At 40.4% G+C, this 27,373-nt stretch overlaps 1 protein-coding gene across 4 annotated transcripts in view; it reads left to right on the forward strand.

Annotated features, from left to right (window-relative positions):
• LIMS1 (LIM zinc finger domain containing 1) overlaps window positions 1–27,373 on the forward strand; it is a 161,419-nt gene that overhangs the window by 43,049 nt on the left and 90,997 nt on the right. Inside the window, exon 1 of one of the 4 annotated variants that reach the window (XM_081069668.1) lies at window positions 12,374–12,579. The exons of 2 other annotated variants lie outside the window; for them this stretch is intronic. The gene's annotated coding sequence lies outside the window, so the exon portion shown is untranslated. Of the gene's footprint in view, window positions 1–12,373; window positions 12,725–27,373 lie in introns of those variants that run through there. One more of the 4 variants, XM_081069669.1, reaches the window with a different exon arrangement.

Genomic DNA, 27,373 nt, shown 5'->3' on the forward strand with positions numbered 1-27,373 from the left:
TTCTGGACTTCTCTTTTGGGAGGTTTTTGATTACTGATTCAATCTCTTTGCTAGTTAATTGGTCTGTTCAGATTTTGTATTTCTTTATGATTCAGCCTTTGCAAAGCTTTTTTCTTACTTTATTTCTAAGTAATACTCTAAACAACTCTGCAAAGTAGATGCTATTAGCCCCAGAGGAGGGGTGAATTAACTTGCTTGTATTCACATCTTCAGGCAAATGTTTCTGAATCCTTTCTGTGGGCCAGGTATGTATAATACTAGTCTCTGGGGCTTCAACAGAAAGCAGAGCAAACAAAACTCCCTGTCCTTATGGTTCTTACATCTTTGTTGGGGGAGATAGATCATAAGAAAATAAAACAGATGGTGATAAACTGTAGAGAGACATAAATTAGCTAAAGGTGTAGGGTATAGGAGTTGGGCATTGCACATTTAGTTAGGGTGGTCGGAGAAGTCTTCACTGCAGTGAAATTTGAACAAAGAACTGAAGGGGATGAGGGAGAGAACCACTTAAAGCCTGTGGCCCTGGTAAAGGTCCTGGAGTTTTTTGAGGAACTCACTGAAGTTAAAGATCTTTCTTCCAGCTAGAAAATAGCTAACATCGGTTTGAACTAAAATTTGCTTTTTCCATTATGCTTTAAAGTCTTTCTTCATTCTCCATGCTCCTGATTTAAAAGCTGCCCAAATCTAAATAAAGTGGAAATAAGTTTGGGAGCAGCAGAGAAATTTATGTGTGTAAGGGATTAGACTGAAAGTCTGTTCTTTGTGTGGATTTTGCTTTTGATTGGGTGTGGATATTTTCCAAAGCCTTGAATATCTTTTTGCTAAGGGTACAAGACACATGAGTTTTGTGGTCGAGTTTCCATTTTTAAGTGGATGAAATTTCTCTTGGAGACATAAAAGGCTAGACAAAATCAGGGAAAGAAATTTTAAAGAAGAAAGATGATTAAAGCTTTGGAAAGAAGGAATGCTTTTGTTTAAGCTCTTTGAAAATAAGGACTGTGTAAGTCATTCCCTGTTTGCAAATGACTTGGTACTTAGCAGACGCTGTCCTTGGCATTTGAGAGGAACCTTTGCTGTGGCTCTTTTCTCATCTGGCTGTTCGCCAGGCCCAAGAATTTCCCTCTGCACATACTGACAGCTCTGACCCAGACCCTTCGCCCAGCTGCTGAACCTTGGACTCCTCTGTGCCCGCCACCTCCTCTCTGAGCCCCAGATTGGGTTTGGGAGGAAGAGTAATGGTATTTGTCATTCATGACTGTTAGTTGTACCATTCTCATTTGAGCTTGAATGCAACATGAAATTGGCAGGCATGCATTTATGTACCCATTTTACAGATGAGAAATGTGAAACTCAGCAGTATTAAATAACTTGCTCAAGATGATTATCCCCCATGAAACCATTGTAGAGATTTGAACCAAAGCCCTTGGTTTCCATCTCCTCTGATGGCTGCTGTGCCATTTCCTTTTCCAGCTACACTTTGGGCTTAAGCAAGCTTTTGTGGGTTTGTCATGATGTTATTATATGGAATTTATTATGTGTTAGTTGTGAAAATTGCAGAATTATAAACAATATAGAATTGGCTTTAAATTTTTGTTGATTGAGTTGGAGACTAATTGAATGTTACTTGATTTTTACAGTGCCTTGCTAATTAAACAAAAACAAAAACAACTTATTTTTTGAGCAGTTTTAGGTTCACAGCAAAGTGGAGGGGAAGGTACAGAGATTTCCCATGTATCCCCTGCCCCTACACACGCACAGCCTCCCCCACTATTAACGTCCCTCATCAGAATGGTACATTTGTTACAACTGATGCCCTACACTGACACATTGTATTCACCCCAAGTCCATGGTTTACATTAGGGTTCACCCTTGGTGTTGTACATTCTGTGGGTTTGGACAAATGTATAATGACATGTATCCATCATTATGGTATCATACAAATTCTTTTCACTGCCCTAAAAAATCCTTTGTGCTCCACCTACTCATCCCTTCTCCCTACTCCCCACCCCCGCCCCACCTTGCTAATTTTTATGTGGACATTTGTTGACCCCAAGAAAGAATGTACCTGCTAAGAAGGACTGCCTGTGGTTAATGAGTCCTAAATATAATCAGAGTCTCACAGCCATTGTTTAGGGGGTCTCTCACACATAACTGCATGTCAGGGAAAAGCCGCAGACTGAGTTGCCAAGCTGCCTGCACTATGTTCATGCCGTCTGAATTGACCCTTATAAAGAAGCTCCTGGTGTTGTATTTCGACCAATAGGACCGAGAACTACCCCGTCCAATCGGAGCTGGGCAGCTATAGCTTCATTTGAATCTTTGCTGACTAATCAGAGTGACTCCATGATGCCCATCAGAATGTGTGATTCTAACCAATCAGGACAGTGCTCTTTGGACCACTCAAACTGCGCAGATTTGGAGACCTTATTTGCATAAAAATGTATCAATCAGGGACAGGTGGAACTTCTCTCTATATAAGCCACTCCTTTGTCTTTGGTGGAGCACACTTTCAGCTGCATTTCCCCAGCTGGAGCTGTAAACCTTGAGCTGTTTTGCTTGAATAAAGTCTCCCTTTACCACACTCCAAACTGGGTACTCCTGTTGGCATTGGATTAGTGGCAGAGACCTTCAGTTGACATATTTAAAAATTCACGTTAAGTGTGCTTCCAAATTGATTAGGGGATGCTCTTATTATTTTTGGAGTATGTGTTTTTACCTGCTATAGTAACAGTCCTTTGGTAATAAGCCCTAACACCTGTTAAAACAAAAAGCTTAACTTCGACAGCTGAAAGCTTTTATAAAAGAAAGGGTTTAGTGAGCCGTATGCTAGTTAGGACCTGCTAAGAGGACCAGGACCTGGGGCATGAAGTCTAAACCCCCAGCAGCAGTGCCAGGTGGAGAAGGCAACGTGTCCGCCAGCCTGGAGTTGACAAGCTCTTTTATACATTATGTTTTGGGAAAGAAAGATGTAAGTTGTTTGGAAAGAATTTACCTTGACTACAGATTGGGGGGCAGGATAAGGTGAAGCAGGGGTAGTTCTATGATAGGAGCACAGTCTGTAAGGAAGAACTATTTACTCCTTTTTTTCGGTTACATACAACAGTCCTGAAAGTTCATGCTTATGCAGGATGTGGGGGCATCTAGTGGCTTGCTAATAGGTGCCTAGAAGTTGATTCAAAGCTCCGACATACATTCAGGAATGTGAGCAGTCTTTTGTTAATTGGCTCACAGCTGTTGATTGGTTAATTATTTCCATTTCTATATCACTCTTTGGCCGCTGTAATTTAATTTAGACCATCTCAGAATTTTCCTCTTGTCATAGTTGGAGTTATCAGTCATATAAAATGACCCCCCCCCACTGTTTTCTCCCTCATTAGTGTGTCTTCTCATTTGTAACTTCCTCTTGGAGGTCAGAGAAAGGGGGGTGGGATTTTTAAACCTGGAGTAGTATATTTTTTGATACTTTAGGAAACATGCTTTTTAGAATGGGAACTAACTATTGTTCAAACAATGAACAACAGAAGTCAGCAAGCTTGGTGTTGATGGCTGTGTGGTACCTAAAACCGAGTCCTTCCCAAATGAGCTTGAAATAGTGAATAGTTTTGCTGTCCTTAGGTCCACAGAGCCATACTTAGCAGACACTGACAGTTATTTTTTGTTTCAAGTTATGTTAGCCATCCAGATGTTCAGGGCTCTTCCTTTTTCTTCAGAAACATTTCTCCTTGAGATTTGTCCAGGGGCCCTTTTGCTCTGATGTCGTGCTACAGTTCTTTTTCCTTCCTTCAGATTTTACGTCTGACAACATTTTGTTGTAGTCAGCCTGTTGGACTGAGTAGGTCTAGACTGAATACTGACTTGCAGAGGTGATTTTAGCTGCAGCCCTTATTTTTTCTTCGTTTTAGGCACTGTTTCTTTTTTTCTTTAAAGAATTTTATGTTTTGATTTGTAATGACTATTCCAGAAATCAGTCTTGAGTCATTAGGGTTGTTTAGTCTTTCTTTTGTGTTTTTGTGTGCGTGAGTGTGGTATTTTGTATTTGGATAACGTAACATATAGCATTCTTGATTCTGTAGCCAAAACCAAATGAGGTTGCCAACAGGACAGAAAAAAGGAGCAAGATAGTGCGAACAGGCACACGTGCTCAATGGCTGCATCAGGAAACAAAGTTACCTGAGGCAGGATTTGAAGTTCTTCTTGAGAGGTGAGATGTAACATGAGCAGAGGGTTTGGGAGCTGGGGAAAGGTCTGGTGTAACATCGATGTCAGTCTTACAGCAGTGACAGGATTATTATCAACCGGTTTTCTCTAATCATTGTACTTCCGTTTTGTATAAGGTTTTAGGATTTATGTACACGAATAAGAGCTACCAGTTACCAGGGTTTTTTTTTTTCACCCTGTTTTATTCACCCTGTGTGTGTGTGGAGGAAGTCAGTACCAGTTGTAGTTCAATTTAACAAGTTTTTTTTAAATTGGGGAATATTGGGGAACTGTGTGTTTTTCCAGGACCCATCAGTTGTCCTTCAATTTGGTTGTGGAGGGCACAGCTCAGCTCCAAGCCCAGTCGCCGTTTTTTTTTCAATCTTAGTTGCAGTGGGTGCAGCCCATCATCCCACGTGGGATTTGAACTGGCAACCTTATTGTTGAGAGCTTGCACTCTAACCAATTGAGCCATCTGGCTGCCTCAGTGGCAGTTCAGCAGCAGCTCGTTGTCTTCAATCTAGTTGTGGAGGGCACAGCTCACTGGCACATGGGGGAATCCAATCGGCAACCCTGTTCTTCAGAGCTTGTGCTCTAACCAACTGAGCCATCCGGCCGCCCCTTAACAAGTATTTTTAAAGTGCGTTTGACAATTGAATCTTACACCTTACACTGCAGTGGTTGAAAAGGTAAGGGACAAAGCTCCTGGTCTCAGAAGTTACACTCTAGTAGGGAGCAGCAAAATAAATCCCATGTTACATGGCAGCATATGGTAAATATCCTAAAAAGAGATAGAGAGGAGTGATACAGTACTCAAAGGACAAGGGAGGGCTCCCTCAGGGGTTATCACTACCTCAAACAAGGACACTTATCTGTTACTGCTTCACATTTCCTGACACTGTTGTTTGATCTGGACTCATCTGTCGAAATTCCTTGAAGATGGGTTGGAAACTGGGAATACATCATCTTTCAGAGCTATCAGTGCCCTAAGCATATTGTTTTATAACCAGTAGCCTTTACTTGCCTCTCCACTGAACCAGACGCTCATTAAAAGCTGTAAAACTATCTTATTCCTGTTCCCTGAGACCTAGCTCAGTGCCTGACTGATCTGGTGCTTTTTCAAGTTATTCCTTTCCTTGAGAATGTCCTTTTCCTCCCCTTCTGCTTTGTGAGCACGCCAATACAGACTTCAGTTACCCACTCTATAAAGCCTTTTCTGCTGCTGCTTTAACCTATAGCTCTTAGTAAACACTACCTCTCCTATTCCACAGAGTATTTCTGTGCTTTGTGTGTATCTCCCAGTCTAGGAAGTTACTCCTGGGCAGGGGTCATGCCTTACTCATCTTTTGTGCCTACAGCCGTCAAAGTTACATGGTAGTCACTGGCTACGTATTTACTGAAATGAAAACGAAGGGAAGTTTTTAATTTACAGGTGTGTGTTTGCCGCTCAGCCCTGCTTTAGTGGTACAAAGTGGGTAATAATAAGTTAACACTTGCATTTGCTCAAAAATTAATTTTTACTAACTGTTTTACCCCTTTATATTCTCAATAAATGCCAATTTCTCTATATTCTAGTACTTTGTTTTTTAAATAAGAGAGAAAGGTGCTTCAGATATTTTTAAACGACTTTAACGTTTTTGGGAACTTATAAAGTATTTTGGTGCAGCATTAAAAAAATGAAAATCTGTTTTTTCTGGAAAACAAAATCTTGTTCATCTCTTCTTCCCTCTTACCAAGTGACTGTTGAATGAGCTCATGAGATTATGTGTTATGATACTATAGTGAAATATGTAACAAAATTACCAGTTAGTCATCAGTAATTTCTAATTATGACTCATTTCATCTTCTTTCTTCTATTAAATTATTTTTTTATCAGAGCACATGCATTGCACTTGGGAATGTAAAAACTTGTTTCATATATTTCTAACCCATATATCCAATCCTATTTTTTATACTCCCTTTAAATGGAAGCACTTTTATTTTGAAATAGTTTTCAAATGTTAGACTTAACAATATAATTTGGTGGTGTTATAAGATTTTGACCATATGGAGTATGAAATATCTATGCTTTCCTCTACCCCTATTCTCAGAGATTCCCTTAATTAATAGGTTAATGCTTTAGCTGAACTCTTAAAATCATTTCAGCTCTCATAAATATGAAAAATGTTTGTTTTAGCCCATGATATATAAATAATTATTTAATCTAGCTCTCAAGAAAAATGATGACATAGGGAAATCCTTTCTGTAAGAATAAATTCAATCTTAAATTCAGGTTAGCACCCTGGATTCATGATGCCATGTCACCTTTGGTATGCATTCATGGGATTTTGTAGATGAATTCGTGTTAAAATAAAATGAATTTAACATTGGGGCTGGCTCGGTGGCTCAGGCGGTTAGAGCTCCAAGCTCCTAACTCCGAAGGCTGCTGGTTCGATTCCCACATGGGCCAGTGGGCTCTCAACCACAAGGTTGCCAGTTCAAGTCCTCGAGTCCCGCAAGGGATGGTGGGCTCCGCCCCCTGCAAGTAAGATTGAACACGGCATCTTGAGCTGAGCTGCCGCTGAGCTTCCGGATGGCTCAGTTGGTTGGAGCGCGTCCTCTCAACCACAAGGTTGCCGGTTTGACTCCCGCAAGGGATGGTGGGCTGTGCCCCTTGCAACTAGAAACGGGAACTGGACCTGGAGCTGAGCTGCGCCCTCTACAACTAAGATTGAAAGGACAACAACTTGACTGGGAAAAAAGGCCTGGAAGTACACACTGTTCCCCAATACAGTCCTGTTCCCCTTCCCCAATAAAATCTTTAAAAAAAAATCATTAAGAAAAAAAAAATGAATTTAACATTGACTGTTCAGGGACTCATGGTTCCCAAGGAATATATTTATTCCTAAACTTCTGTTGCTCTTCCCTCAACACTAATTTGAATTGTTGAGTGGACTTCTAATTTTCTAGTTTGTTCATTTGTTTGAGACATATTTATGAGAATCTGTTGTCTGCCAGGTGTGTGGTTAGGTGTGGGAGATCTCTGTGAATAAGAATTAGCACGTACAGTAAACTTCCATTTGCGGTCAGACTAATGAATTAAGCACATACAGTTCAGGATGTTAAGCTTTATTTTAGGGGTACCAGGCCCTCTGGGTGCATCAGTGACCAGTTTGAGGCACGTTGGGAAAATTTCCCGAAGGAAGTGACATCTAGAGTGAATCTCACCTGGTAAATGGGAAACATCCTGAGGTGACATTCTAGGAAGGAAGAGCAGAAGGTACAAAGGCCATGAGGGAAGAGAAAAGAGGATGCTGAGATGTGTAGGTAGGTCCCTGTGGCTGGCTGAGAACGTGTCACCTGGCGGGGTGGACCCCGGCAGGGGTGACTGGGAGCAGCGGCAGCCCGGTAGGAAGGGGCTTTTTGTCAGGCTGAGACCGTTCTTACTGCTACTCAGGTTTCCTTGGTTACAGATAACAGGAATTGACTCTGACAAACATAAGCTAAAAAGGAATGTACTGGAAAGATAGTAGGGTGGCTCCGAGAACTGAAGAACGGGCTTAATGTCCCGGTCTCTGAGAGGACAAACAGCTAGAGCAACTCCTGGCATCATAGCAGAACTTGTGGAATTTCTCTGTAGGGTAAGACCATTAGCTGACTTGTTCCACTTGCAGAATATTAGTCTGTACAGTAGTCCCCCTTATCTGTGGGGGATATGTTCCAAGACACCCCCACCCCCTGCCAGTGAATGCCTGAAACCGCAGATAGTACCGAACCGTATATATACATATATATATGTACATGGTGTGATAAAGTTTAATTTATGAATTAGGCTCAGCAAGAGATGAACAATAATAAAATAGAACAATGATAACAATATACTGTAATAAACGGTATGTGATTGTGGTCTTTCTGTCTCTTCTCTCTCTGATAACTTTCTGTCTCCTCTCTGATAATGGAGTGACTAACGGGCAGGTAACATAAACAGCATGGCTACACTGTACGAAGAATGATTCACATCCTGAGCTGGACAGAGTGAGATGGTGCGCTATTTCATCCCTGTATTCAGAATTGTGTGCAATTTAAAACTTACAAATTATTTCTGGAATTTTCCATTTAATATTATCTGACCATAGTTGACCATGAGTAATTGAAGATAGGAAAAGCGAAATCATGGGTAAGGGGGGACTGCAACTCAGATTTCTAGTTTTCGAGAAATAGAATCTGATTAGTTCAGGTCCAGTGCCCAAACGAGGACTGGTCAGGCTGGCTGGGGATGGGGACACTATGTCTAGTCAGTCTGTTATGTGATCAGGTGAGCTGGATCTGAAACAAGAGAGGAAGGAAGTGCGTGTACTGCCCAGAAGGCAGTGTTGCGATGGCTCTGGAAGGGGGTGGGTTGGGGACAGTGATCGGGAAAGAGTGGAAGTTCAGAGGCCCGTTAGAAGGCTGTTGCATTAATCCAAGTGCGAGGTGATGGTGCTACAAGTAGGGACTGTCCACAGAATAGAAAGAAGTGAATAGACTCAGATATTTAAAGGGCAGGAAAGAAGGGACTTGGCATTTGGACATTGGGTGGTTTGAGAAGCTGTTTCCTGAGTTAGGGATAATTCCCATGTCTCTGGCTTTAGCCACTGGGTGAATGGTGGTGCCTTTTGTGGAGAAGAAGTGGTGCTTTTTGTGTTTCAGGAGGGGAATAGGGCTTTCATGTAGTTTTGAAGTGTTGACTTGGCATACCTAAGCACACCCTGTTTAACTTAACGCTTACTTAGGTCTGAACAACTGTTCCCATATAAATTACTTCTGGGCTTCCCGCTCTGCCATCAGGGCCCTCTCACTCTGACATAGCGTATGTATAGAGATGAATATGATGAACTTGTTGGGTTATAAATGTGTTCCATAATTAGGACCTAAGGAGAGTATACAAAGATGGAGAAATCTGGTAACACTTCACAGACTGGGCAAATCATGTTGGGTGAAATTACCCGAGTGTTTAAAAGGTCAGAGAGGAAAGACATGCAAGGACATTGAACAGGTTATAAAATAGGTCTATGTCCATTAAGAGAGTATTCTATGGAAAACATTTATCCCAATTTTCTTTAGTTTGTGTGAGACTTATAAAGGAAAAAAGAAGCATGGCAACAGATGGATGAAAAAGGCTGGGTCTTTTACCAGTGCACCAATCTGTAGCTGGCAATAATTCAGAACTGTAGCTCCATCTGCTGGAGAGAAGCAAACCCACTCTTGCACAGTTTATGAATGAAAGTGACCCTCTCTCCATAATCTTAGTGAGCCAACCTATATTTATTTATATGCCGGGTAGCAGCACCTTGCCAGGCGCTAGGGTAGCAGCGTGAAAAATAAAATGCATTCCCTTTTCCCATCGTACTTAGCTCTTGAGAGGCTTTTTGCTTTGAAGGAAAAGACTTCAGTTTAGCTAGTGTGCTTTTGCATTCTAAGTTCCATTCTTAGACTTCTTTTTGGGTGACTTTTAAAAAGTCACGTAACCTCTCTCTGAGCTTCATTTTCTTATCTGTAGGAGAAGAAGGACAGTGCCTCTCCTGCCAGCTCAGTTACCGCCATTAAATGCCGAGTGTATACTCTGGGCATAGGCGCAAAGGGCATAAGGTGAGTAGGAATCTAGCTCCTACCTTCAAGGAGGTTAGAAAAAGAAACTCCTGCAATAGGAGCGAGGCCTTATGGGAGCCCCAAGGAGGAGTGCTGAATCGAGACAGGAGAAGGGCTAGGACAGGTTGTTTGAAAACCTGATGCTTTGCCTCAGTTGTACAAGGATGTTAGAGTTAGTGAAGGGAAGATGGGGTAAGATAGTCCAAGCTGAGGAATCAGTATAAGCAGCAGCATTGAGATGAGGGCCCGCATTGTGTGTGTGTGTGTGTGTGTGTGTGTGTGTGTGTGTGTCGCTGCTGGGTTGCATAAAGCGAGTGGCAGGGAGGCTCCAGAGGCGAGGATTTGGGGAAGTAGATGGGCCAGGTGATGTAGGGTTTGTGTGCTTCCTGAAGGGGCTTTGTGCTCAATGCAGCGGAGAGCCACTGGAGAGTTGAAGCAAGTTCCTTAGACACCAGGTGCCTTAGAGAGATCACTTGCCGACTGGGTCTCTTGGATTTGTTGGACGGGGAGGGACCAGGCTGGTGGGAGGTCACCTGGTTAGAAGGCTGCAGCAGCTGAAAAAGTGAGTAATCCTGAGGCCTGGGACTGTGGCTGAGCCAACAATGAGAGTGACGGGGGACAGATGGACAAATTGGAAAACTGCTTAGGAGTTAAAATGAGAAATGGATGCTTTGAAGTTAAGAAGGTAAATATGACCAGGAGATTTCTAGTTCTTGTTTGGATAATGTCCATACCTGAGAAAGGACATATCAAGAGGAAGAACCAGATGGCGGGGGTTGGGGGGACGAATGGTTTTTTTAGTCATCTTGAGTTTGAGCTGTCTGCTAGAAGGTGTCTCTGTGGAAACAGCTAACAGACAATTTGATGTATGACTGAGGTTCAAGAGAAAGGTCTGGCTGGTGTTGTGTTGCTAACACAGAGGAAGTAGTGGAGTCATGAGAGGTGATGAAGTAATCAGGAAGAATGTGCGCAATGAGACAAGTGGGGAGCCAGGCCAGAATGAGGGGGGCTGCCATCCCGAAAAGGCAGGCAGAGGGAGAGGGTCCTGCAGAGGAGAATGACTGGATGATAACAGAGATTCCCCGGCAATGGTCTGGAAACTGCGGGAATGGAATTGAATATTTCCAGGAGAACATTGTTTATAAATTCCAAATGTAAGATAAAGCTCAAAAATTGCCTTCTGGATTTCTTCTTTAAGAGATGATTTGACCTTAATAAGAGATGTTTCCAGACCGCAGTGGGTTGAAGAGTAAATGGGAAGTGAGGCTGCACTTAGAAAAATTTGTCTGAAGAGAGGAGGATGAGCGCGAGACAGTAGCTAAGGGACATACAGATTTCTCCTGGTCGCCCTACTAGTGTGTACCCCCCTTTGTCTGTCATAATACCCTGTTCATTTCCTTCACAGTGCATGGTGATCAATAAAGAATTGGGGCACAAAAAATGGTTTTCTCTTTTTGGTTTTAATTGCAATAACATAAGTTAGTTTCTTAGAGAGAATTTCAGCTCAGAAGACTTCCGTTGTATTTTCCTTCTCCCAGGGGAGACCATGGCTGCTTTCCAGGGTTTATATCTGTGTGTGGGGCTGTTCCTGGTGGGAATGGGGTGAGGGGGCTGATTCTCACCACAAACATCCTTTGCACGTCCCACTTCCTTCTACGTTCCAATCCCACCTCCCAAAAGAAAGGCAATAAGTCAAAGCCAGAAAAATGTTCTGGCTGGAATTAGACAGCATTGAGTATTGTGTGAGAAAAGCAGTTCTGATGGTTGGGTTTTAGAGTAACATGAAGGTTAAGCCTGTGTGGTGTGCTCCCCACACGCCCACTAGCAGTGCTGCGTAGAGCCCTGCATTTTAGAACTTCCTGTACCATTAGCTTGCCTTAGATGAGCTGCTTTACTGCTTCATGAGGCCGTGCAAGGAACCTTCATTCATGAGAGGAAGGCTGCGTGAATTGCTCCGGGTTCCTGCATCATCTCAACTAAAGATCCCTATATTATTCTCCTGTGGAAACGTGGCCCCGAGGAGTCCTGGGAGGTGACTCGGTTGAATGTGTGAGGCCTCAGCAGCATTGGCCCTGCTCCTTCTCTGCACGGGGTTATCAGGATCAGACCTGGGACAGAGGGAACTGTTGACACCACTCAGCCAGACAGAGCTTGACTGGCCTGTCTCTACATTGGGCTGTGCCACCAGGAAGATAAAGACGGGCTGCTGGACAGCCAAGTGGTAACGCACACGGAGGAGACGTAGAAGTAGCTGTTACTTCAAACGTCTGGTGTTGTCAAGATCCAGAAGGGTGGAGGCTGTCTACTTACGAAAGTTCACCTCTGTCTATGCTGATCGGGTATTCATTTTTCTAAGTATTTTTCTGCACATTCCAAATGCTTTCAATAAACTTTCAATAAAGTGGATGAATTTTTAACTTAGTCAAGTATATACAACAACTCAACAGGATATGAGTTATGACATTTAGGGGTGTTGTCTTATTGCTTGAGAACTGTGGGGTTATCGTGTAATACCAGGTCACATGATTCGACTGAATGCAGGAAAAAAAACCCTCAGCTTGGTTTCATTGGCTTAAATATAGTTCAAGGCAACAGATACAGTTAAGATGAGGAAGTACTATACAGTAGAGGAAGCAGACGCTTTTAAAGATAATTCACTGTGATGTGAAACTGGTTTCCCAAGCTCTGATAAATGAGTGAAAATAAGAGCTAAAGTACCAGAAAGGAGATTCTTTATTCTTGAGTTAAGAGGAAGGGAGCGTGGAGGCACATCAGGTAAAGTGCTTGGAATACCAGCTTGCTTTTTGCAGAGGTGGGGCTGTGTGTGCCAAGTGATTATGCTGGAGGAGTGGAAGCTTGAGAGAAGTTCGAAGTGGATGTGATGGCCTAGACCAGCCAAACACAGGGGATTGTATTTCAGGTTTGTTTTCCTTGTGATCTATCTCAGTTTTTAAAAGCAAATCTAAAAGAGGCCTGTCTAAACTTGCATATACAATAACAGAAAGCGTCTTGGGTAAGTTGTATTAATAGTAGCTTCTAGCCATGTCCATTAATTTTTTTTCTCCTCCCTGCTTCAGAGGGTAATGGTTGTGGGTCTTACTTTGTGTGGGTGTATATTTAATTATTGAATACATGTAAAAGCAAATTCATCTTTTATTAGTTTCAAAGTAAAAGTGGGTGAGGAAGGGAGGCTATACGCTAATATTTGCAAGAAAACATTAACAACCTTGATAATGTTAAGTGTCATAAAGTTTAAGGTCCTGTAGAGACTTATACTATAAAAGACCTTGGTAATGCTTTTGGCCATTTCATTATATTAAATACTTTTAACTCAAATTCTGCCTAGGGTCTTAAAAGAAACTGTTTAACACTAAAGTTAGTGAACTTTTGTCTTGCCATGGTGGGAAAAAAGCAACTACAATTAGTTGAGGAGTTTCTCTTATTCATCAATCTACATAATTCTGTTTAAAAACAAGCAGGCTATTTTTAAAGGAGCTTGTTTTGCACCAAATCTACATTTGTAAAGTATTTATTAAGAAGTGATTATTCATGCCCCCAAAATCTTGTGTCTTACACAGGATCTGCCTAACATAGTTAATTTCCTCAGATGTTTAATGTATCTATGAAAACTTTATAGTTAATCTCCAAGTACATGATAACCTTGAGGGACTATACCTGTTATCTAGAATGGGCTGATATGTCAGGGAGTCTCTTACATATATTATGTATTTTTACATGCATTGCATATATATAAACATAATCCTGAAATATGGAATAGTTATAGTGATGACCGTGTTTCCCTGAAAATAAGACCGGGTCTTATATTAACTTTGGCTCCAAAAGACGCACTAGGGCTTATGTTCAGGGGATGTCATCCTGAACAATCATGCTGGGGCTTATTTTCTGGTTAGGGATTATTTTTGGGGAAACACGGTAGGAGAAGTTTTTTTTCCCCAGGGACAAGAAAGAAAAAGTTGAAAAGAAGATGATCACTTTGATTTGATCTTTCAGATTACTAAAAAGGGTACCCACTGCAGTTTGCAAACAACAAGGTGATGTGCATGGTGCGTAGAATGAAAAATGCATAAAATACTCTGCATACACATACACGCTTAGTGCTATAAAAACAATGCACACAACTAAGCACACATGATCAGACCAGCATGAATGCTGTCAAGTTTTGGGGGATAACCTAAGGGAGCAGTGACCTATAATTCTCAGGGATAGCACCATTTAGTTGGTGATTTTTGACTTGGACTTTGAAGCATTAGTCTCCTTCAACATTTAAAAAAATGATGGGAAAGAGTGTTTCAGGCAGTATTGGCGACAGCTTGAGCAAAGGTTTGTGGGTCAGTTTTACTTCTCTGTACAGATGCTCCATTGCCTTTCCATCGTACCCGGAATAAAACCTGGTCTGCAGGGCGTGCTTCATTTGCGCCTTGCCCTTAGGCCCTCTGTCTTTCAGATGCCAGGTCTTTTCTCCCCTTTCCCAAGACTGGAATGTCGGTGAAGCTGGGGCTTTATCTTCATTGTTCACTTCTGTACCACCAGAGCCCAGAGCACCAGGTGCTCCTTAAATGAGTGTTGAATGAATGCAAGAAATTCCAGAAGGCATCTAATGTGCCATAGGACGTAAGACGTGTTTGAGGGATGAGAGTGATGGGGGTTACACGTGGAGTACTGGTCTTGGACACAATGAAAACTTTTGGGGCGATTTTGCAGTGAAGTGATAACAGTAAAATAGAGGACGGACTGGGCAGACCAGACAGAGTGGAGATGCGGTACCATATAAAGTGTGTCAGCATGCTTCATTCAGTTGGCTTTTGGCTTGCTGGCTCCACGCTGAGCACTTTGCTGGGTTCTGAGGATACAGGGATGACTGAGAAATGGTTCTAGTTGGTGGGACCAGATGTGTGAACATCCTGCAGTTGAGGCCTCAACAAAGTGACGGGGTGACAGCTTGAACCTAGGCCTTGTTAGAGAGGTGGGGAGGAGTCTTAAGTCTCATTGACAACTTCTTGATGTCAACAGCTCTGAGACTTCCCAGAGGAAAAAACATAAGGCCATTAAGGGGACTTTAATTGTATGTCAACTATATGTCAATAAATTGGTAAAAAATTGTTTTTAGTTTTATTTGTTTTTAATGTAGAGGCTTTACAGTGAATTTGAACTGGATCTTGCCCAGTTCTTGCCCAAAAGTTCTTACCAATATATTGATTAATCCATTCATTTTCAGAAGAAAGATGTGTATAGGAGCAGTGCTCCTGTAATTGCCTGTACACTGGGTCAAATTTTAGCTTCCAGTTAGTGGGGCACTTCTGGGACATGGGGAGATGTTGATTGATGTCTTTCCAAGTGATTGATTGAATTAAATGAGGTGATGTATAGGAAAGTATTTTATATACCAGACATTGCTACAAATATATGATGGTATTGTTGAGAGTGGGAGGTATGGGGGGTAGATAGTCTTAACACCCCAGATGAGAGTTTGGGGTAGGATATATAGAGAACATGAAGAATTGAAAAATACATTTTACCAAATATTCTGGGTGGGGAGAGAGAAGAGGCAGATACTCTCTTAGCAATATATTCATAGAGCTTAAAAACTACGCTAAAATGAAGTTTCTTTGCTACTGCACAGATGTTTATTTGCAGCCTAGAAAAGTGTTTAAAAACCTAATTCTTTGGGTTTAGCTGTTCGTGGTTTTTCTTGTCACTAATTTGACAGTTTCAGACCTACAAGGAGAATCTGCCTTTCTTATTTATTTACTGAGCCTGTTTATCTTTGAAACAGTTTGGTATCGTTGAAAGCCCATGGGTTTTAGAACTACCAGCCTTGGGGTTCAAATCTTCTGCCACTAACGTGATTCTGAAGAATTGAACATCTGAGTCCAGATTCCTCATCTGTAAATGGCAGTGAGTAGTGAGGATTAACTGACATAATGTATGTGAAAAGATTTTAGCTTGATATTTGGTGGGATTTAGATGGTCAACAAATGTTCCCTCCCCTCCCCATTTTTTTATTGTGGTAAAATACATATACTATAAAATTGGGCATTTTAACCATCTTAAGTATAAAATTCATTGACATTAATTACATTCACAATGTTGTACAACCATCACCACGATCTATTTCTAAAACTTCATCACCCCCATACTCCATACCCATTCAGCATTAGCTCCCCGGTCTGTCCTCCCAAGCCCTGAAAACTTCTAATCCACTTTCTTTCTCTGTGAATTTGCCTCTTCTATGTGTTTTATATAATAGAATCATACAACATATCATCTGCTGTGTGTGTCTGGCTTCTTTTTAGAGCTTCATCCACATTGTAGCATGTATCAGAACTTCTTTCCTTTTTATGGACCAATGTTACTTCATTGTATGGGTGTAGCACATTCTGTTTATTCATTCATCTGTTGAAGGATACTTGGGTTGTTTCCACCTTTTGGCTATTGTGAATAATGCTGCTATGAACATAAATGTAAAAGTATCCATTTTGAGTGTCTGCTTTTAATTCTTTGAAGTGTGTACCTGAAAGTGGAATTGCTGAGTCATGTGGTAATTATGTGTGCAACTTTTTGAGGGTCAGTTTCCAAACAGATGCAGCCTCTCTGAAGCCACCCACAGCCTGACTACTGCTGCAAAGACCTTTTTCTCTTGCACTTTCTGTTTTCTTTCTTAAATCATCTCCCTATTCTCTGACCTTTTCTTACCGGGAATGCTTTCCCTTTCTCCTTCCCTTTCCCCCTTTGATTCTGTCACATCCTCCATCTTCTTTAAAGGGATGGTAAGGAGGAAATCTGGCAGGAGTTGGTCCTTCTCCATTCCCCAGCCCCGCTATTTACATTTAGGCAGTAGCAATGAGCAATGGATAACAATCCTACGGAGAAAATGAGCAGCAGCCAGAATTTTGAAGCTAATTTTAATGATTTGCTAAAACATGGACCAGGAGAGGAGAAATGAGAAAATATGGCAGTCAAATGGTAGGAATAGATAATGCAGCTGTGGGGAAGGGGATAGATTTTGCCTAGGAAACTCCCCACACACCCCTGCCCTACAAGGGTGAATTCTGTGGAAGTAATTAGAGTGGAGAGGAAGGAAAAAAAGAGAATTGGAATCCAGACTTTCCGTGACTAACCCCAAGATGACTAAATCAGCTATTGAATGTGTCCACAGGATTTCCAAGATCTTAAAAGAAAGGGAAGTTTACTGAGAATGCACTTCTTGTTGCTAAGTGCTGAAATGTTTTCCTTCTATTTTTTAGTCCTCTCCAGTGGTTTCAAAGCAGAGACTCTACCTTTGATTTTTTTTTAGGGTGAGTCTCACTACCTTTCACTTAGACCTATGCTGTCCAATTTGATAGCCGTTAGCCACATATAGCAACTTGAAATGTGGTTAATCCAAATTGGGATGTGATTTAAGTGTAAAATACAGGATTTTGTAATGTGAGGGGGTTTTCTAAGACTCCCGTTATAGATGAAGAATCTAACCTGTCCGTGAAGAAATTTGCCCTGGCTGGTAAGAGAGAGCGAGGAGTCTAGCGCAGGCTGCCACTCCCCTTGCTGCATGGTTAGAAATAAAGCATTCAAGGATTCCTTTTCCCCTAAGTTTGGACAGGGTCTGCCTCCTCCTCAAATGCTTTCTGGGCTGCATTTCTTTATTCAGTAAACAGAGCTTATTACATTATCTAGAGTGGTGCTATCCAATATATACATCGTGTGAGGCACATTGCATGTGTAGTTTAAAATTTCTAGTGGCCACATACAAAAAGAAACATGAAATTAATTTTAATAGTATATTTTATTTAATTCCATGTGCCAAACTATTATCATGTCCAAACTATATACATATCATGTAATAATACTAAAAATTTATTGGAGGTAATGTACATGTTTTGTGAACCAAATCTTTGAAATCCTGTGTATATCTTACAGTGAAGTCACATCTCAATTTGGATTAACCACATTTCCAGTTGCTACATGTGACTAATGGCTATCAAATTAGACAGCATAGATCTAAGAGAAAGGTAGCAAGACGCATCCGAAAAAGTCAAAGGTAGAGGCTCTGCTTTGAAGCCACTGGAGAAATTATGGTGGGAGAAGAGCAGCTTCACCTAAGATGGAAAACTCTGTGGAAGAAAGGTACCATACATAAAAGGCAGGACTGCTCTTTAAAAGAAAGTAAGGGGGCCGGCCCGTTGGCTCAGGCGGTTGGAGCTCCGTGCTCCTAACTCCGAAAGCTGCCGGTTCGAATCCCACATGGGCCAGTGGGCTCTCAAACACAAGGTTGCCGGTTCAACTCCTGGAGTCCCGCAAGGGATGGTGGGCAGCGCCCCCTGCAACTAGCAACGGGCAACTGGACCTGGAGCTGAGCTGCACCCTCCATAACTAAGACTGAAAGGACAACAACTTGAAGCTGAATGGCACCCTCCACAACTAAGATTGAAAGGACAACTTGACTTGGAAAAAAAAAAAAGTAAAAAGACATTACCATATCGTCTGAGGACATTACTGACTGAAGGGTCATTTATGGAAAGCAGTAAAGTCATACTGACCTTTATCGTCACCACCAGTAGTGACCACAGGAAAATGTGTGGTGACTGCTAGATGCTAAACCATATTTAGGCAGGGATTTCATATCTTGGCAAATCTAACCGTTAAGAAAAGAAACCACAGTTACATATATATATATATATATATATATATATATATATATATATATATATATATATATATATATATATATATACATATATGTAATATTCCATTGCCAAAGAATCTTTTCTCCCAAATGCCTAATCTCTTTACAGATGAGGAGCTGTAATGTCGGCTTGAGGAAATAACCATGAACAAACTACCTTATATGGGAATTTCCACAGATCTCAAAATCTACGCAGAGCAAGATAAATGATAGTTTCAGACTTCTACTCCAGCAACACAAATTATGTAACAGTGTTCTTGGAATTCCCCCTTCATTCTTTTCCTACCTGTGATTCTGCCTGCTTTGTTGTCTTTGTCCCACTTAACTTGTGTCTATCAGTCTTTTCCTCTTATACTTAAGTTTTTTTTTTGTTTTTTTTTATAGTAAACTATATACGTACTAGGAAATAGTACACCTGGATTCTGCTTTTGGCTCTCTTACATGTGGGACTTGAATTCTGTTTCTTCATCTGAAAAATGAAAAGGATTAGAATTAGAATCCTTTATAAAGGATTTAGGTTGTCATTTTACAGTTTTGGAGCCCTTTTTTTTTAATCGTGGTGAAATACAAGTGTGTAGTTCATTGGCTTAAATACATTCACATTGCCAGAACTCTTTTTGTCTTGCAAAACTGCAACTGCGCCCATTAAACTATAACTTTCCATTTCTCTCTTCCCAGCCCCTGGAAACCACCATTCTATTTTCTGTCTCTATAGATTTGACTACTCTAGGTACATTATGTAAGTGGAATCACACAGTATTTATCTTTTTGTGACTAGCTTATTTCACTTAGTGTAATGTCCTTAAGGTTCATCCGTGTTGTAGCAGGTGTCAGAATTTTCTTCCTTCTTAAGACTGAATAATCCATTAGTGTGTATATACCACATTTTGTTTATTCATTTATTGGTGGATACTTGGGTTGCTTTCACCTTTTGGCCATCATGAATACTGCTATAAACAGGGATGTGCAAATATTTCTTGCTGTTTTCAATTCTTTTAGATACATACCCAGAAGTACAATTCTTGGACATATGGTAACTCTATTTTGTATTTTTTTCAGCACTGCCATACTGTTTTCCATAGTGACTGAACCATTTTATGTTCCCACTAAGTGCAGAAAGGTTCCGGTTTTCTCTGCATCCCCAACATTTGTTCTGTTCTTGTTTTTCTAACAACCATCCTAATGGGTGTGAAGTGGCATCTCATTGTGGTTTTGATTTGCATTTCTCTGATGGTTTAGTGATGTTGAACATCTTTTCATGTGCTTATTGACTATTTGTGTATCTCATTTGGAGAAAAGTCTATTCAAGTCCTTTGCCCATTTTTCAGTCTGGTTGGGTATTTTGTTTTTGTTGAGTTGTACGGGGTTTTTTATAGATTGTAGTTATTAATTCCTTGTCATATATATGATTTGCAAATATTTTCTCCCATTTCTTGGCTTGTCTTTTAGCTCTGTTGATTGTGTCCTTTGATGCACAAAAGTTTTTCATCTCGATGTACCTCTCATTTGTCTATGTTTACTTTTGTTGCCTGTGATTTTAGTGTCATATCCAAGAAATCATTGCCCAATCCAATGTCATGCAGCTTCCTTCCTCTGTGTTTTCTATGGAGAGTTTTATTTGACCCATTTGTAGTTAATTTCTGTATGTGATATGAGGTAGGAGTTCAAATCTATTCTTTTGCATGTGTATGTAGCTTTTCTCACCATTTGTTGAAAACACTGTCCTTTCCCTATTGAATGGTCTTTGCACCCTTATCGAAGGATTGACTGTTTTCTTACCACAAGTTTAATATAATTGAAGAAAACATTAATTTTTAATAACGAAGTGGAAGGAAAAATTGATTAGTATTGTATTTAGAAGGAGAGAGTGAAGATGGGGCAGCGGGATGATTAGCATTGCAGGTGTCAGAACAGTAAAGGTAAAATACACTGACGTGATACTGTACATGAGAATTAGCAATGACCCTTTCTAAACTTTATTTTCTGAAAATTGTGCGCATGTAGTATCTTTAGGAGCCACATGATGGCAGAAACGGTGCTTTAAAATCTGTGGACTTGCAAACATGCTGTAAAATAATGTCTGCTTTGTATATACATCTTTCTTAAAAAAATGAAGGTGTAGAATGTAATAAAAGGAGTCTTCAAATAGCTACCTTAAGCAATAAAACATTACAAATATAGTTGAAATCTCTTGGTACACTTTCCAGTTTTAATTATTTTCGCTCTTCCTGATTTTCCTCTATGAGGAAACCACTTTTCTGAATTTGGTATGAATCACTTCTGTGCACGTCTTTGTACATTTATCACACATTTATGTATTCTCAACAGTGCATGGAATTGTTTTTACCGTTTTAGAGTTTATATAGTGTATACTATTTTGTGTTACTATGCAAATTGTGCTTTTCACTCAGTATTATTTTTTAGATTTATTCATGTGGGTGGATTTGCAAAGCTCTAGTGAATTATTTTTCTTTCATAGCTATATAGTATTCCATTGAAGAGATCACAGCTTTTTACATATATTTTCTTGGTGATAGACATTTAGAGAGACAGTATAGTAGTGATTATAGACTGGGGAGCTGAGGACATAATATCACTTCCCAGTGCTATCACTTATCGTTGGTAGACCTCAATTTCTACTTCTGCAAAATGGAGATACCACTTATGTCACAGAGTGTTGTGAGGATTAAATGAAATAATATGTAAAGTGCAAATACCATAATTGTTATTACTACTGCCACAAGATGGCACTAATGTAGAATCAGCATTATTTTGTGACATGTTAAATTCCACTGGAACTGGAAGTCATCCTGAAAGAAGGGGGTAGAATAGTGAAAACAAGGGCCTGTAGACAGTTGAGGTGGCTTCCTTCGATGACTTCTGTTTTGTCTAAAGTGGGAGAGGTTGTCCACCAAAAGTGATAGGAAAGGAGGGTGGGGCAGGTGATTTAAGAATCCTGAGGGTTTGAAGTGGTCTTGTTGGAGGCATGATCTGGCTAGGTACATGCAGGAGAATTTTCTGTGTAGGTGTACATGCTTTTCTTATTTGCTGTGTTTTTCCCTCAGCCTTTATACCTGGCAAATCATGAAGCCTCTACCTCTGCTCTGCAGTCTTCTCTCCTGCTCCTCCCGTGGCACATCTTGGGACGTGGACTGTCTTCTCCAACTGGATGTCCCCAGGCTTATAACCCTCTCCAGCCTGAATCCATTTATGGCTTTTTGTCACTTGTCCTATAAAATCCTTAGCCTGGAGTTGACAGGTCTTTAAATTATGGCCCACAACTGCCTTGATGCCTTATCTCCCCCTCTTCCTCAGCTCATACCATGTTTCCACAAAATGAGGCTACCTACCCATTGTTCTCTGGGTCACCTTTCCACGCCTTTGTTCTATTTCTTTTTTTTCCACCTAGAATATTCTCTTCTCTCTCCCCATGTCCTTCTTTCGAAATCTAACGTATCCTTTAACGTACTTTATATGATCTTGGGCAAGTTATGTAACATCTCTCAGATGTAACATCCTCAGATTCCTCATTTTAAAAAGCACCCAGTAAACCTGGGCTCTTACCCCAGACCTTCTCCTGCCCTGTCATTATATGTCCTGCTGTTCTTATTACTGGTGTCAGTATATTGTGTTCTGACTGCAGAGAAGTCATGCTTGTTTTCATCCCCATTGGTTGAAATGTTTTTAACTGAAAAACAATTTATTAGAATTTTCTAACATAAAAATGGAAGAAATAAATCCCTAAATACTCATTAGCCAGACTTAATTATATATTGCCATATTTGCTTTATATATCTTTTTCTCTCTTTAATTAAGATACTGACATATAACAGTGGATTAGTTTCAGCTGTAGAACATGATTCAATATTTGTGGATATTGGGAGATGATCGCCGCAATAAGTTCAGTTAACATCCATCACCGGACATAGTTACAAAAATTGTTTTTCTTGTGATGAGAACTTTTAAGATCTACCCTCTTAGCCACTTTCAACTATACAACATAGTATTAACTATTGTCACCAAGCTGTACATTCCATCCCCGTGACATTTATTTCATAACTGGAAGTTTATACCTTTTGACCTCTTTCACCTATTTTGCCCACCACTCCCACCGCCTCTGGCTGCCTCCAGTCTGTGTCTGTGCTGTGAATCTATGAGTTCAGTTTTCTGTTTTGTTTTGTTTTTAGAGTTCACATATAAAGAAGATCATATAGTATTTATATTTTTATTTCTGACTTATTTCACTTAGTGTAATGCCCCCCAAGTGGCACAAATGCATGTTGTCACAAATGGCAAGATTTCCAAACTTTTTTTATGGCGGAATAATATATTTTTGTGTGTGTGTGTGTGTGTGTGTGTGTGTATGTATCATATTTTCTTTATCCATTCATCCATCGATGGACTCGTAGCTTCCATGTCTTGACTAGTGTAAGTAATGCTTCAATGAACATAGTGGTGCATATATTATTTTCAGTTAGTGTTTTCAATTTCTTTGGATAAATATCCAGAAGCAGAATTGCTGGACCATATATGGTAGTTCCATTTTTACAGTTTTGAGGTACCTCTGTACTGTTTTCCATAGTGGCTGCATTAATTTACATTTCTACCAACAGTGCACAAGGGTTCCCTTTTCTTCATATGCTCTCCAACACTTATTTCTCATCTTTTTTATGATAACCATCCTAACAGAGTGAATGGTGCCTCACTGTGGTTTTGCTTCGCATTCCCTGATGATTAGTGATGTCGAGCATCTTTTCATATGCCTGCTGGCCATCTGTGTGTCTAATTTGGAAAAATGTCTGTTCAGCTCCTCTGCCTGATTCTAGTTGGGATATTTAGTTTTTTGTTTTTGTTGTTTTTTGTTTGCTATTGAGTAGTATGAGGTCTTCATGTTTGGGATGTTAACCTCTTAGCAGATACATGATTTGCAAATAGTTTCTCCCTTTCAATAGGTTGTCTTTTGGTGTTACTTTGCTTGGTTGTGCAGAAGCTTTATAGTTTCATGTAGTCCTACTTGTTTCTTTTTGCTTTTGGTGGCATTTGCTTTTAGTGTCAAATCCAAAGAATCATTACCAAGACCCACAACAAGGAGCTTCCACCTATGTTTTCTTCCAGGAGTTTTATAGTTTCAGGTCTTATGTTCAAGTCTTCAATTTATTTTGAGTTAGCTTTTCTGTGTGGTGTGAGATAGTAGTCCAGTTTCATTCTTTTGCATATTACTGTCCAGTTTTCCCACGAGCATTTATTGAAGAGACTGTCCTTTCCCCATTGTATATTCATGGCTTCTTTGTCATAAATTAATTGACCACATATGTGGTGGGTTTATTTCTGGGCTCTAAATTCTGTTCCGTTGATCTATATGTCTGTTTTTGTGCCAACACCATACTGTTTGATTACTATAACTTTGTAATATAGTTTGAAATCAGGGAATGTGATGCCTCGGGCTTTGTTCTTCCTTTTCAAGATTTCTTTGGCTATTTGGGGTCTTCTTTCTCTCTTAGTTTACTTAAGTACTTAAAAGCAAATACCAAACGGTAGGTCATTTCATCCCAATATACTTCAGAATAGGTCTCTGAAATACGGACATTTTCTTATATAACCACATGGCTTTTATCACATCTAAAAAAATGAGTGATTGTTCTTTGGCATTATCTAATGCCCAGTCCATAATCAAGTTTCCCCTTTTGTCCCAACAATATTATTTTACAGCTAGTTTGTTTGAACTGAGATCTAAACAAAGTTCATACTTTAATAATACATTTGATTGTCTCTTAAATCTCTTTTAATTGGGGCGGGGGAGGGCGAATCCCTTCCCTGTTTTTCTCTCCTGTCATTGCTTGTAGAAGATAACTCTATTGTCATGTGGAATTATAGTTTAGAATTCTAAAAATAGACTTTTTTTTTGCAATAATGTTAGTTTTATGGAAAAGTTGCAGTTAGATAGTTCAGCAAATCCCCATGTACTCCTCACCCATTTTCCTTTCATCTTACATTACCTTCATAATGTCTTTTCTATGCTAGCATCCAGCCCAGGATACCACATGGTGTTTAGCCTTGGTTGAATTTTAAAATAATTTCTGATCATAAGCTCTCCTCTACTGCTGAGACAAATAACCATTTTCTGGCTAGGAGGCAGTATAGTGTAATGGTTAGAAGCGTGGTTAAAACCAAGCATAAGGCTAGGTTTCAAATTCTCTGTCATGTAATAACTGTATGATCTTGGACAAATTACTTATACTACTATATCAGTTTCATCTTTAAAATGGCAATAGGAATATTGCTTCATTGGATTATTGCAAAAAACAGATTTGATAAAATTTGTATACATAGTTATATGCAAAATGCTCAGAACAGTTCCTGGCACATAGTAAGCCCTCAGTAAACCTAGCTCTTGACAAACGTATTATTTCCTAAATCAGTGAGCCTCAGGGAAGAAACTGAGTCCTCTGGGTAAAAAATTATGCAAGATGCTTTCTTCCATTTGCCTTAGAAATAGTTCCTTTGCTTTGGTTCTAGTATGATAGTGAGCTCATTAAGTTCTTAAGTGTTTCATCTCTATTTTGACAATTTTTATTCAGTAGGGCGTATTTCTTTACTATATTTAGATCAATCAATGTTGGCTTCAGGAGTCAGTGTTTTCCCTTGACAGAAATTTTGTAAGATCAGGATTGGAGGATAAGTCTGCGTACCTTATTGTTTCTTCATTAGTCTCAGACGGTGATTGGTTTGTTTTGTGTTTTAAAATCACTTTCCTTATCAGCCTCGCTTTCCATAGGCAGAATAAGCAAGTGGCTCTTTGTATAGCTTACATTCCACAATTTCTTCGTGGTATGAAGTGTTCTCAAAGGAATTGAAATTGTGTTGGTCACGTTGTCAGCGTCTCTTCAGACACCCACGCCCTCCCGACGACGTCTCTGTGTTGTCTCAGTTGCTTCCAGTGCCTCCCTCTTACTGTGTAACAACAGCACATTTGGTTTCAGCAAAGTTGCTATGATAAAGAAAACCTGTTTTCATTAGAATCTTTGCCCTTTTCCCCCCCAGAACTCTTGGAAACATTGAGTAATCACATGTACTCTGAAAGGAAATAAGGCAGCCTTGGTAATTTGGACCCAAAGACTTCTAAGGAATCCAGGAACTCAGTGAAATTGACTCCCTTCTTTCCATGGGTTGCTTTCAGACCTGTAGGAGAAACTTCGCTGAAGAGGAACATCTGTACCAGTGGGAATTGTATGAGAGTGCACCCCGGGTCTCCTGAACCTCAGATTATCCATTCTCAGTGTGCACCTAGACTGTTTTTCTTTCTTTTTCGGGGTGTGGGGGAGAAGTATGAGGAAGTTGCCTTGGCTGAGGCAACTTTGTTTTAGTCCTTTTCTAGTGTTCACAGTCTGGGGGTTTTCTGCAGGGCTCCTGTGCCAGTCGTTCTCCTGATTTCACAGAGCTTCCTGGGTTAGGTTTGTTAATGTTTGGAGTCAACTCTAGTTTTACGGTGGACCTTGTGGTGATTTGGGGGGAGAGTGTTTTGGGGCCCAGAGACAGTCCAGTTAGTGGCTAAAAAGGAACATTTGATTTAAATAGACGGGTTTGGATCCACACTCTTCCTTATTGGTTATGTTGCTTAGTCAAAACATTTAATTGCTTTAAGACTCAGTCACTTCATCTGCAAAATGGAAATAACAATGATACATGCCTCATAGGATTGTGATAAAAATTAAATGAGATAATATATGTACCATGCTTGGTAGGCACTCAAACCTCAGCTATCATTAGTAATAATTATAGCAGGTAAGTCGTCAAGAGGCTTTAACTTCATAAAAGTGTGAGGTGAATAATTTTGTATCCCAGCCTTTTCTTTTGTAAATATTCTTTTAAAATTACTTTATTAGATTCAAAGTAGGTTTAAAATGCTTTCCTTTGTGTGGACAAGTTTAAAGCAAAATGAAGTACAGCTTACGCTGTGCTTCACCAGTTCAGCTTTGTTGCTCTGTCAGTAAAAGGACATGAGGGGAAAGGTTAACACTGTCAGTGCTTACTGCCCGCCTCTGCTTCCCCTCTGTCTAGCCTGTCACCCTGGCTTCTCTATTGTACTTCCTAAATACCTCGCATACCAGTTCTCCTCTTTGTTCTCATTGTCGCCAAGCCCTTACCTCTTTCCTAGACTGCTGCATAGGCTCTTAACTGATCTGCTTCCAGCCCTATCCCCACTTGCCCCTGTGGGCCATAAACAAAAAGCCAGCCAGATACTCCTTCAGCAAAAAGGATTTATTTGTGAAAAAAGAAAGGATTGCAGTCTGGTTCCTGCAGCCATGGTGAGCCATGGGCAGCCATGGGGGGTAAACAAAAGAGAGGAAGTTCTTTTACAGACGGGAGGAGGAAATTGGGGGCGGTGCTGTTACAACCATAGAGTTCTTCCTGTAGGGCTTTCCGACTGACATGCGGCACAGAGATCTTCCTACAGCTGCTCCCGATTCCTGCCTTGGCTCTCGAGTTTCACATTTCCCCCTTTTGATCAGGATCTTTCCCTGAAAGTATCACTGACCAACAGTCGGGTCTTCCACGTTCAGCAGCCTTCTTGCCATCTGGGCCAGGACGGACCTCTACTGGGTATTGTGTCCCACATAGGAGGGAAAGTGCATGGTCTGAACACCGCTTGTGTCCAGGTTTCACAAGCAACGGGTGCAAAACTTAACAGCAAGAAATTACAGAACAAAATTAAAAATTAAAACCGGAGCTCAGACCTGAAAGCAGTGAACTCAGGGGTCATTAGTATCTTGGACATCAACTCTTTGGATGGCAGGTCCAACAACTGGAGAGGTTTCCTCTTTTCACAATAGACTGGAAAAGGGTCTTTTCCTTCCAAGAAAAAGAAAA

Source organism: Rhinolophus hipposideros (genome assembly GCF_964194185.1).
Source record: "Rhinolophus hipposideros genome assembly, chromosome: 12".
Lineage (NCBI taxonomy): Eukaryota > Metazoa > Chordata > Mammalia > Chiroptera > Rhinolophidae > Rhinolophus > Rhinolophus hipposideros.